General features: G+C 49.6%; 1 protein-coding gene across 21 annotated transcripts in view; it reads right to left on the bottom strand.

Moving 5' to 3' along the window:
- The window catches only part of NFASC (neurofascin), a 107,927-nt gene extending 97,165 nt beyond the window's left edge, over positions 1 to 10,762 (bottom strand). For all 21 annotated transcript variants that reach the window (XM_019513943.1, XM_019513944.1, XM_019513951.1 and 18 more), the window contains exon 1: positions 10,689 to 10,762. The gene's annotated coding sequence lies outside the window, so the exon portion shown is untranslated. The remainder of the gene's footprint in view (positions 1 to 10,688) is intronic.
- Positions 10,763 to 12,780: the final 2,018 nt, after the last annotated feature.

Genomic DNA, 12,780 nt, shown 5'->3' with positions numbered 1-12,780 from the left:
CTCCCTCTCCTCCCCCGCCCCCCCCCCCATATTACTTAGCACTGTTTAAGGCCAATACAAAGTCTTTGTGGAAGAGGTTGCCCAGAATTAGGTGTGCATACAGCGCCTAGCACCACAGGGCCTAACCTGGTTAACCTCTCAACATGTGCATGGTGCAGGGACAGTCTTTGCCCAGATAAGCCTGGGTAAAAGTTCCTTGCCTATTAAAATGCATATGTCCGTTAATGAGATGACATGTGAGCTGAGAGCCACACTGCAAGCTCCTGGCTTCGTGTCCTCCGTTTTGCCATACACGTCTCTTCTGAAGGTTTCCACGGCTTGATTTTCATCTTTCACAAAAGACAATAGCTACAGTCAGCAGTACAACTCAGCAGCCCATCTCCAAACCACATGAGTCTATCAAAGAAGAAATCAACCTAGGCAGTTTCTGAACTTGAAGACTCACCCCCACTTCGCCCTAGTGCTGCATATGTGATCACCCCACGAAAGTCATGATATATTAGGATATTTGATTAATGAGTCATGCACTCCCCTTTCCTCGGCAGGTTATTCAAGGACACTCATTTCAGAGACAGCCGTCCACTTACCCAGCGTGGCAAAGCTAGAAGGATGATGATAAGAACAGCGCTTTTGACTTTGTACTTCTCCAAGGAGACATGCTGGACACTTTGCCTTTGGTCAGGACAACGGGAATCTCTGCTTCCCACTCTCTGAGCATAGCTGAGCTAATGAAACCTTGCACCCCTTCTCTCGCCGCATCGCTTCCATCTGCTCTGCGTGCGAGCAGGTTTCCTCGCTGGCTTCTATTCATGCAGACGGCAGAGATGGGAGGGGAGCGTTTCACTATCATTGGCCCTCCCTGCCAGCCGCAAGAGCTAAAGGGCCAGATGAGAGGCTGAGGATATGCTCTGATCATTAACAAAACATGAACCACGTGCTAAACAAACAGGTTATTTCTTCCCAGGCCAAGCTGTTTAGACCCCAGTCTCCCAGCAGCTAGCAGCCTTTCAAAGCTGGCACGCATCTGGTGGCTGAAATACACTGGGGGAAAAAAATGGTGCAAGAAGTTTTCCCACCCTGCTACGAACATGCAGCTCAGGGGTATGCCTATACTGCATGCTGCAGCATAGCACAAATGCACACACTGGCTGTAAATGAAGCAGGGTAAATTAGCCAGCACAGAGCTCCGTGCTACCATGAATAGGTTGCTTTTGGTGCCCAAGCTAGCATATAGTGCAAGTCTGGCCCCAAGCGTGAACGGATCATGCATACAAGTTCGAGCACCTGACTAGTGCTCAGTCCTATTCTGCAAGGGCTTTATCTTGAGTCACTCACCCCCACTTGCCACATACTTCAGTGAGCACAGAATTGGGCCCCAAACATTTAAACGTATGCTTGAATTTAAGTTCTCGAGCACCAACAGGGCTGCTCATGTATTTCCAAAGTTCAGCAAGTGCTTAAATGCTTTGCTGAAATCCAAAGGAATCAGAACTTGTGGTGGAGGTGATATCTTTTATTAGACCAACTAGATTTTTGCAAAAAAAATTCTTTAAGTGCAAACTTTTGGGCACAAACACCCTTCTTCAGGCATTGGTGAAAAGACTGTAAAAGTTCTCCTGGGTAGAAGTGAAAGTTCACATTTCATAGGTGAGTTGAAGGTGGGGTAAAATCTCCTGTTTGGAACAGTTCGTTTTATATGCAGACGAGGCTCAGAGAAAAGTTGAAATCAGGCCTTCATGCACTGTCATTAAAACCACTTAAAACCACTTCCTTCCTTATTGCCCAACGCCAGTTGCTCCAAGCTCTCAACTGGAGCAAAGAGCACTGAGCATCTTACATGATTTATCCTGGGATTTGGAAGTAAAAGGAGCACAAATGGAAAATAAAAGAAAGGAAAGGGGGGGGGGAAAAAAAGAAGAGTAAATAACCACGTGGTGGGGCATTATTTTTAATCTGCTCATCAGATCCACCAGGACAATTTTTGTAGCAATTAGGTATTTATCCTTATTTATGGTTGCACGAGGAACAGTAAAACTCCAGCTACTAATGATCCCACAACGACACTCACCGTTTCACATTATGGATTGTGTTCTCCAAATTAAAAGCGATCAAACATCACAGAGTGATGCTTCTTCAGGGGCTCTGGTATCACTTTCAATGAGAGTAAAGCACCATTTGTTTCTTATGGTGAAAACCAAGTATTGGGGGGAAAACATTTTTTTTTTCTTTTCCTCTTCCTTCCTCCACATTATTCCCCAATGAAAATCAAAAAACCTTCACTTTCTGGGCTCTGTTTTTTTGCTACCTTATCCGTGTTTTCTCTTGGGCTTTTTCCTCCTCAGGTTATCTATTTGCTGGGTTTCTGGGTTGCTGATTTGAAAGCCATAAATCTACTTTCTGCTTTTTCCTGGCACTGGCAAGGCCTTTTGTCATGCGCATTAAATGTCAGCACCTGCACGCAAGTGGATCGACACGGCTCTGTCCTAGGAACGCGTACAGGTGGGCACCTGCCCCTTCGGCAGCTGCATTAACTTCAGTGGGGCACGGCCTCCACGGAACGACTGACGGGCAGGGACCGAGATGGCGAAACAACATCCTTTAACTGAAAATGAACATGCATTTGCATGCAGGCGTATAATCATCGCACGCGCATGCATGCCCCACCTCCAGTTCTTCTGAACAAATCCCTGAAAGCATTTTTAAGAAGCCATTAAAACATTTGTTGCATTGCTGCCCAGCATATAGCGCTCCCCAGCCCACTTGATGGGAGAAAGGGGTAGGAGCTTTCTGTACTTCCATCCTGGAGGCCAAAAGAGACCCAAGAGTGCCCTCTTTTTGGGAGAGCAGCAAGCTCGGATGGCAGGGCAGGCAGCGTCTCCTGTTCTCTGCATGCTTTGTGTCTGCTTCTGAAAGTGGGTTCAGCTTCCACAACTGCTGAGTGGGAGGAAGTCAGATTTGCAATGGGTCAGCCTGAAACTACTCATTGCCTAGTGTCTCTCAGTCTTGTTTTATACTGTTTATTGCCCCAAACCAGAGACCCTAAGTGACTCCCCTCCAAAAAAAGGTAAAATAAATAGATACATAACATAACCAGCCTGATCTGGTCTCTAGGGCTGGCAGGTGACTGTAATGCTACGCCTGGAAGTGGGACCCCAGGACAGGAAGGTCCAATCCTGGGCGGAGATAAATCAGCAGAGATCCACTCGAGTTGGTGCAGGCATCTTCCAAGCCGGGAGTCAAAAGCGTCTCGCGCTCTGAGTCTTATGGGTGAAGGCAGTTTGCGAGGCTGATCCAGGTAGGTTGTATCTGGCCCTTTTCAAATCCCGAATACATACAGAAGAGTGGATGGGGCAGGGTGGGTAACACTAGGCGGGTCCCCGCTGCTTCGTGGGGGAGACCGAATGTCCCCTGACGGGGAAATGTTTCAGGCCCCCCACACCTCGGTGTGACGGGGCTCTCGGCACCGCGTCCTCCCACCCCAGATGCTGCGCCAGCACGCTGGCCTGCTGGGAGAAAGTGGCAATTACTGCCTCATTAAAATTTCATACCTCAGCTCTCTCGTCTCCTCTTCCCTCCTTGCCCCCTCTCCTGCTGTCCCCCTCCATGCCCCAGCTCCCCCACTGAGGGAGGCTTTGCAGAAGGGCCTGGAGCAGTCTGGATCATCCCATCTGCGACGCTGGGGAGCTGCAACCAATGGCAGGAGGAGCGAACCTCTGCATGCAGCAGCCCTGCCCCCCCCCCACTGGCAGCTATTGTCCCCCCGCCCGTCCGGCTGTCCATCTGCTTCATTGTTCTGCCTGCGTGCGAAGCCTCCTACAGTAACCCATATGCTGTAGCTGTCAATCAGGGAACACACGGAGCACGGGGTCAGGGGAACAGAGGGGACTTCTGGGGGCAGGGGTCGCAGTCCGCGCTCTTCCAAAATGTTTCATCTCCATTCGTAAGCTGTGATCAGCGACTCCAGCCGGGAGCTTTGCAGCCGTTCCTACTGCCCCTGCTCCAGGAAGCTGGGGGTCGTGCAGATGCGAGGCAGGGGGTGACGTGTTGCACTTGGTGGGCTGACTCAACGTGGGAAAACCCCCATCCAGGGAGTCCCAGGTGCCTTGCACTTCAGTCACAGAAGATTTAGACAAAGGATGACAACGCTCCCTCCTCTGACACCTCCGAGCCGAGAAGACCAAAGAATTTCACAAACAGCAGCTCAAGTCGCCTTATGACGGACCTGGAGACGGGGGCAGCATCTGCCAAGAGTTTGTACACACTGGCATCCAAGACACCAGCTTCCTCCCAGTCCTGTCACTGTTTGCTGTACGATTTCCAAGGATCACACGGACTCCAGTTAGTTTGCACATAGGCAGGAGGGGCAGGGGAGGGCAGAGATGACTCGGACCAGGCCCGCCAGGCTCGCAGCTGGTGCATGTGGGTGGCCGCTCTCATGTTTTCCCTGCAAGAAGTCGCCAGAGGATTTGTTTTTGTATCAATACAGAATGGAAACAACTTGGGAACTCTGAAGTTTGTCATGCAACAGATTTCCTGTGTTCTGGCCAAGCCTACTCGCAAATCCCGGCGCTTGCTGTGATGCACACGGAGAGTAATAGCAGCTTCATAACACCCTTGGTCGAGGCATAAAGCAGGCAACTCTGGCACCACTGTTTTAAGCCCCGTAGAAAAATTCAGGATGCAGTCGTAATTTAAGAAATCACAATGTCCCTCCCACTCCGTTTGCAAACTGTCTCTGAAAAAATGGTACAGAAGCAGATCCCATCTCTTACAGCCACTGGTTCCTCCCTACGCTATAAAGTACGCTGCGACCTCCCCTCTCACACGGAGCATCCTTGTGGCCTGCATTTATATCCAGTGGTGGGAGGAGGGGGAATTGCCAATTGCTCCTGCCTGGCAGGCTATATGCATAAAAAGTCACGGATACTAAGTATGGTGCTACCATAAAACACCAGTGAATCCCTAAAAAATCTCCATGAAGTGGCAGCATGCACTCCATGCAACGCAGGGCAAAATGTGGGAAGCCGGCAAGAATCAGCTGCATCTTAAAAGGTTACGGCAGAGGTTTCCAGTGGAGAGATTTCAGTTGATAACAATACCCACCTTACTTCGCAGTCGGCGTTATCAGCCAGATCCTGTCCAGTCCTTCCTGTGCATCCTTCGCTCACATTGCCACACGAATGAAAATACATTCAGTTCATTACTATTTGGAAAGAAATCAGGAGGGGCTGAATACTCTGGCTTCCTGATGCTCAAAGCAATGGGCACAACTTGCAGATGTGGTATCGAGCAGCGTGGTTGTGCAAGTATGATAAGGCAACGGGGTCTTGTTTAGAGCCGGCAAACACCACAAAACATAACTCTGCCGAAGGTCTCTCCCTGACACGAGGCAGCGGTGGGCTGAGGCGACTCGTGCTAGCTTAGGACGCATTTGTGCCCAGCAGAGCTGGGTCAGAAACCAGGAGGCAAAGCTCATCGGCTGGCTAAATGTCCAAGGAACTAGCCACGTGCAGAGACAGCCTGTGCTAGCTCAGCGAGGCCCGGCAGACGTTCACTCTCTCACTAGGTTCCTGTTGTCACTCGTGTCTGACCCCTTCCCCTCTGCCCCGGCGCACACACTTGATGGCATCATCCTCCCGTCGTTCTGGTGGGACAGAGGAATAATGTCCTTCCCATTTCACATGCGGGAGAGATGGTAAAGGGAAGTCAAGCGCTTCCCAAGGCACGCAAGCCATGTGGCAGAACTGGGAAACACTGTGGGGTCCCCCGAGTGTCCCTTCTGTGTCCTAACCAGAAGGAGCTATTTGGGATCTGCAGCCGTTACCAAGAGCAGAAATTCAACCTGCAAATGTTATACCCCTTGTGCAATAAGACGATCCGGACTTACTCTGATGGAGCGCCAGCTAGAGAGACCCAGAGCGCCCCGCAGCACGCCAGGGCTGCAGCAGCTGGGAAATCTCCTTATGACAGCAGATTTCAGGAACCATTTTGGGTGACAACAGGGCCACCGCATCAAATCAGCTCTGCTGATGGGCAAACCAAACTCTGCTGCCTGCTCTCCCTGGATGCTCGTTGTTGGCACCTCCTCTTTTCATCAACAGGATTGGAGAGGGGGAGAAGAATTACTTGACGGCCGTAGTCTTCATGGAAAGCAAAGGAGCTTGGGGAAACAGTCAAGCTTTTGCAAGCTTCCTCTAAATGCCAGTGCAACTTGTCTTCAGTGCAAGTGGGAATGTGCGTTTGACTGAGAGCTGAAATTAAATGAGCGAAGTCTTAGGTTTTTCCTTCATATTGCTACCTACTGGGCACTACTGCATCTTAATTGACTAGCTGGGAGGTGATTTCATAGACACTAGGGCTGGAAGGGACCAGCCCCCTACCCGAGGGGCAGGAAGTCAGCTGGAGTCATAGGATCCCAGCAAGATAAGCATCCAGTTTGCTCCTGAAGGTGTTCAATGATTTTGCTTAGGGAGAATAGGGAATCACTGTAAAAGAGGACACTTTATGAGAAACAGATGCTCAGGAGGACAAGAGCAGATGGAGTCACACACCTGGGACTGTCCCCTTATCATGCTGCACCCCACAAGGTTTGCTGAACATTTCACAGAGGGATGGCTGGTGACTGGAGATGACCTACTGAACCTCTCAACTCTTGGTCCTCATTTCCAAGCCAGAATCTGGGTGGACAGTAACCAGAAATCATGATGAGAGTTGATTGTGTGATGGACTCTACCTGGAATAAACTTGATGGCTCTTACTCTAACTTTTAATAGCCTTGAGCACCACTGCAATTGGCACTGTTACCTCCTCACCCTTGGCCATAGACATAGAAGAGAAATTCCCCCAATGCCGCAGGGCCGATAGCACAAGCCCTCGTATCTCCTGGACTGCACCTTCAGGGCAACGCAGGATAATTAGATGCAAAAGGGAGAGACCCCAATGGAAAAACTGGCAGTGTTTCAGTGCATGCTCCCCATGCTCGCCCCTCCCCAGAGGTAGCAGCATCTGTCATTTTGTGATTAGCAACCACTAATCACACACAGTGGTAGCTATAAATAGCAACTGTTGTACCATTTGCACAGCAATTGCTCTGGAAAAGCCAGTTTCCTCCTCCTGGCTGGCAGGCCAGTCCACCTCCTCTCCCCAGCTGGCCCTCGAAAGAGGGCACACAGGAGTCAGTAGGCGAGCAGCTGAGAACGCTTGGCAGAGCCCATCCAAAAGACGCCACAGAGAGGCGGCGTGTTTGAACCTGCTGGCTGCACAGGACCAGGGACCAGGCCTGGCGTTGCAGCCCCAACCCTCGCTGCGGGCATGTCACTCAGCTGCCTTGTTGAACAGGATGGGAACCTCACCCCCTTGTTACCGACCACGCAGCACTTTGGCAACGGTATTTCACATGGCATCATCCAGCACGGCAGAAAATACCACCCAAATCTCACCTAAAAGAGCAAAGGGTGGTGCAGATGGAGGGGCATGTAGGAAGTCAGTTTTAACATGTGCAGTTCTGATAAACCTCCAGCCAGATAGCACAGAAAGCCTCCAGGAATGTGCAGGGGGCCAGGAAGGGCTCAAAGGAGGATCAGGGTCTTTAATGATAAGCCCTTCCTTTTACATCCAGCGAGTTAACCCATGCCTCCCAGTCAATGAGCTGTTCAAGGATAAGACACCGGGAGGCTCACTTCCTGCAGCCCCTTTCAGGGTCTGACACACAGGCTGACCCTATTGCAGTCAGCAAGCCATTCCTGCTAAGACTTGGGTCATGTCAGGATTAGGGTGGCTGTGTGCAGTGACACTAAACCGGTGGTTTTTAACCTTTTTTCATTTGTGGGTCCCTTTGGAAATTTCAAATGGAGGTGCGGATGGACCCCATTGAATTATAAGTGTGGGTATTTATGTACTTTTGATTGATCATAACCATCTTTCATGGACCCCTTAAGCATAGTCTGTGGACCCCAAGACCACAGACAGAAAACCACTGCTCTGGACAGCGCAGGTTGATGGAGTCAGTGAAAATGAAACCATGAAGTCAGTGAGGCTAAACCACGTTGTGTGCTAACATGGGTAACAATGGCAGTGAAGATACAGGGTTTAACACATGCTAGCAACCATGGTACATACCCAGGAGGCCTGGAGGGCTTGCACTCTAGTCTCTAGCACGTGCAAAAGCCCAGGCTGCCTCCCTGCACTGTTATGCTTACCTGTTTGTACTACATTCACACCTTCCTTTTGCAATACAGACTTGCTGCGTGTCTTGAAGCCTCAAAGAGCTACTCCCCTTCTAGTTGTTACAACCCAGTGGGTCTCTGCTGTCCCACAAAAAGACACGACACTTCCCATCAGGGGTAGCTTGCAGCCTATGTGACTACTACGGTGCCCACGCAACATGTGCTCCTCGGACCCACCAGGCAGAGTACCACGGCACATTCCCTATACGTCATCTTGTGGTCCTCTAACACCAGCCAGGACTAAATACCCCGACTGCCTGCCACCAGGTGCCACTCGCTGGCTTCCTCGAGCACATGGAAGAATCACGCTGCCCAAAAATAAACAACAACTTACTTGCAGATCAGAAGACAGTTTGTCACCAAAGCTGACTCCTCTCTGTGCACCACGTGAACTGTTCACATCCTCCCACACGTGGTGTCACATAGGTTAAACTGCATCTGTTCAGCTCCATCACAGCAGCCTGTGACATGATGCAGCATGGCACAAATATATGGGCTGTGACACTGAGAGGGGGCTTTCCCTTTGCTCAGGGGGAAAAGGTTAATGAAGCAAAATGGCATGAGGTTTAGTGTCTGGATGCCCAGGGGTTAAAATTCCCTTCCCTTGACTAACCATAAACAAGGAAACTACTTTGGGACTCACCGAATCCCGCTATTCTTTGTATTGACGTTTCCTCTGAAAGACGTGAAACCAAGGTCCTGGCCGCTTGCAAAGATGAAAGAACCAAGGTACTTTCCTTAAGGGGAACAGCGCAAAGCCAGGCACCCCAGTAGGATTTCAAAGCAGGGAACTACAATGTCAAGCTGAATTCCCTTAGCAGTTCAAGTAAATTAAGTCCATGTCTGCACCTGCAGTTCTACATCAGCAGGTATGAATGCTCCTGGGCACCGTTAAACAATCCTCTTACATTCATCCAAGAAGAGATTCACAGTTGAAACACGCAGATAAACATCTCTCTCCAGTAAATGCTCTCACAACACTTCAAACTTTAACTAAATCTCTCAGGATCCCTAAGAGGTAGATGAGAAGAATCAAAGTTGCTCTTAACACCTCTTGAAATCCACCTCTCCCTGGACAGGCCTGTTAACAGTCTAAGGACCTGACTGGATGGCAGGTCCTCTCACTTCTGCCACGTAACACACTCAAATAAGTGGCAGAAGGTTTCATGCAAAATCTTGATCCCACCGAAAGTTTACGGAAAAGTTATGCCAGCCACTTTGATGGGGTTGTATAACTTCAGATGTAAAAGGCAACAGAGAAACAGGAAGATTATCTAGTCTGAACTTCTGCAAAGCTACAGATTCCCAGCCAGTAATTTCTAAACCAAGCCAAAAAACTGGGGGCTGAATTAAACTGCTTCTTCCCAAAAGCTAGCCAGCTCTGATTTAAAGACTTCAAGTGCTGGAGAATCAAGCACTCTCTTTGGGAACCAGGTCTGATACCTGTAGGTCCTGTCAAAGCATGCCTCTAATTAGCTCGCCAAAGCATTTTTAATTGTGCTGGGTAGTTGCACTAGATCCTGCACACAGGGCTGGAAACTAAGCTCATCTTTCTGAAAAAGCCCAGGCTGGATCCAAACGGATCACGTACTGCAACCAAGGGCATTCGGATCACAGCTGATCCAATCTGCTGTGCCACAGCCTGGAGGTGATGCTGCTTTCCGGACACTGAGACTGACACATGGAGCACACGCCGCTTGCTGACTCCTCCGGTTTTAGTGTCTGGAAGGCAGCGTCCCTCGGTAGAAGCAACCGAATGACAGATTCAAGTCAGGTTAGCTGGGGACACGCACGTCTGTTCTCAGTACGTGCCTGCGTCAGCACTCATCAGTCCCAGATCATGATCCTTGCACCACAATTTCCAATTCCACTAAATGTTCCCTTAATTAGGGTAAGAAACAAGCCAGGTGAGTAAGTTTTTACCATTTTTTGGCAGTTAGAATGTGTTAATTAGGCTACAGTAGGATTGGAGGATTGCTGTAACTTAATTAAGTTACTGAGGATGGTTAGGTAAGCAAATGAATGTGCCTCCTATACCAGCGTAATGCAATTACTCTAGCACTGCTTTCAGCATCCAGCAAGGAGAGGCAGAGTGCCCCACAGGCCTGACTTTGGAGTCGGTCCTTCCACATTTCTACTGTTAAGATATCAGTAGCTCAGGCCACAAAGTTTGGCTATGAACCCAGAACCTGAACACCTCATGAGTTGGGGTCATTGCAGATCCATGGTTTTTCTTTTGCCTTTTGCAGTAAGCAGCAAATCATCTGCACAAGTCAGGTCTGGATTAAGGTTTTTTTGGGGGGTACACCCTACATTTTGGGATACTGGGAAGCTCCAGCGTTTGTTCAGACAGCAGCTTGCTGTTTGTTCAGAGCAACTGCTTGCGACCTACCAAAAAGTCCCATCCAAACCTAATTTAACCGTGCCCCTATAACTGAAATGTGTGCAGAAGCAGTCCCTTACCTTAATACTGTATCCTCGGTCTCTTTTAAATACTTTTCTCTCGTCTTAAATATGCCACTGCTATTCTTCAGCCTCTGGAACAAGGAGAAACATGAATGAGCTGTTAAGAAATGTTCACAACGTAACAAAGATATTTTGCAAACAAGAGCTCCCTGGAGTTTTAGACCATTTTTAAAGTAGCAGGTAGTTTTTGGTGCCCAGCCTACCTAAAGCAGCTTCAGAGGAGGGCAGTTTCCAAAGCAATAAGCACCCAGCATTACTTGGCTTTAGCCTCTGACCTCTACAAAAGGTTCACGAGTCACAGCCATGCGCTCTCTAGTAGGTCACTAGTAGGCAAATTTTCAAGGGTGCAAATTCTGCTCCGGATGTCTAGCATGAATATCTGATCTTTGTCCACGGGGTTAAAATCCTGCCTGTGTGTGTGACTTTGAGGTACGTCACTGTAAGAAGCCTCTCTGGAATACCCCTTCCCCTCTCCACCCCCCCCAGTTTGCTGAGCAACTTCAGTGTAATTGTGCAATTGCACAGTTCCCAAACGGGGGCTCTCCGCTAGCCTGGCAGACAGCAAGTACTGGATGCTGTTGGAGTGGTACAACCTTGTGAAACAGAGGGCAGAATCTCTCTATCCACCCCCTTCTCCCTCTCCCTCCTGGTAAAAAGCATCCTGTAAAAGGGGCAAAACTTGCCGAGGGTTAAGATTATCGTCTCCGCTTCATAACCCTCCCGACGCGCATTTCCAAAAGTAGCTTTAAGACAACCGGGTGAGTCATTCCCTCTATAGTGAGCTCTAAATCACAAGACAGTGAGTGGATACAATAGATTTACAAGGTCTATTAGACAGTCTCCGTCTTCTCCTCCAGGACTGCTCCCCACAGCATGCTCGCGAGGATATCGTCCAGGTGAGGTGAGACCTCCAAGCAGTAGTAGCTCCACAAGTCACAGCCCCCTTTTTTCTCAGTTAGGATTTCCCCCCTGATATTTTAGACTAAAATTTCCCCAGCATCCTCCTGCTCCTCCAGCCATCTCTCTTTATACCACACCAGAGAATTCATCCCTCCTTGCTCTTTCAGTTATTGATATGGAATCGCCTCCCCCAGTCCACTGAGTAATGCCTTAACCAAACTGCATCTGCTTATCCCCCACCTTCCCCTGCCCCCATATAATCAATCCATTCAGCCCCTGGGTAATTGTGTTGTTCTTTTCTGACCATCTTTCCAGTTGGTCAATACTCTTCAGGTAAAGCAATGCAAGCAGCTGGCCGCATAGTCCAGGCACAGTCACCTTAGTGCCCAATGGAGAAGAAAATCCCCCCTCTACCCTGGAACATGATGCCTTTTTCCTAGGGCTGCATTTCTAGACATAGCTCTCCTGAATGCATTTAAGGATCCTTATGGGTGCCAAGGAGCAAGCAGGACTCGGAAGGAGGAAGGGGAAGCAGAAAAGTGACATCAGCCGCTGCGAGCAGCTCAAGGAAAAACAACGGGTCCACCCAGAAAACGCATCCGAGGGGCTCTGAGAACAAAGCGGGATTGTGCCGCCTCCCTCCGCTGCAGGAATTCACGTTCTGGGAACTTGCAAATGCCACTTTCCTACAAAGAACCTGATTATCAGCCATGCCCAGAAAGCAGCAGGCATACAAGCCCCAAGCCCCAGCGCACACCCCAGCCTAGGCTCCCTGCTAGGACGCTGAAAGCGGCACTTGTTTCTGTGCCAAAGAATCACAGGAGCCGGAGAGGGCAGAGATCTGCTATAGCCCCCCTGCCCACCACCAAACAGAAACACCCCGGTGCCCATTCACTGCCCACCCCAATAACTCCCATGTTCCTGACGTTTATGCTTTTCTCCATGTTTCATCAAGTGGCTCCCAAGCCCAGGCCAAGAACCGTCTCCCCATCTTACCTCACTAACCCCTTCCTCCCATCTCAAGCCATGCCTCTTCCTTCCATATTTTGCCCTCCCTCTCCAGGCCCATTCAAGTTGTGTCTAATTTGAGCTGGACTCTGCATTACCCCAAATCACCTCCCTTAGGAATGATGTTGACCACTGCCTGCCTGAATTCACCATTCAACGCAAGGTGGCAAAGGCAAGCAGT

This window comes from Gavialis gangeticus, unplaced genomic scaffold, assembly GCF_001723915.1.
Source record: "Gavialis gangeticus isolate Ggan-Ray unplaced genomic scaffold, GavGan_comp1, whole genome shotgun sequence".
Classification (NCBI taxonomy): domain Eukaryota; kingdom Metazoa; phylum Chordata; order Crocodylia; family Gavialidae; genus Gavialis; species Gavialis gangeticus.
The sequence above is the reverse complement of the archived record's forward strand: the minus strand, read 5'-3'. Positions and strand labels throughout refer to the sequence as shown.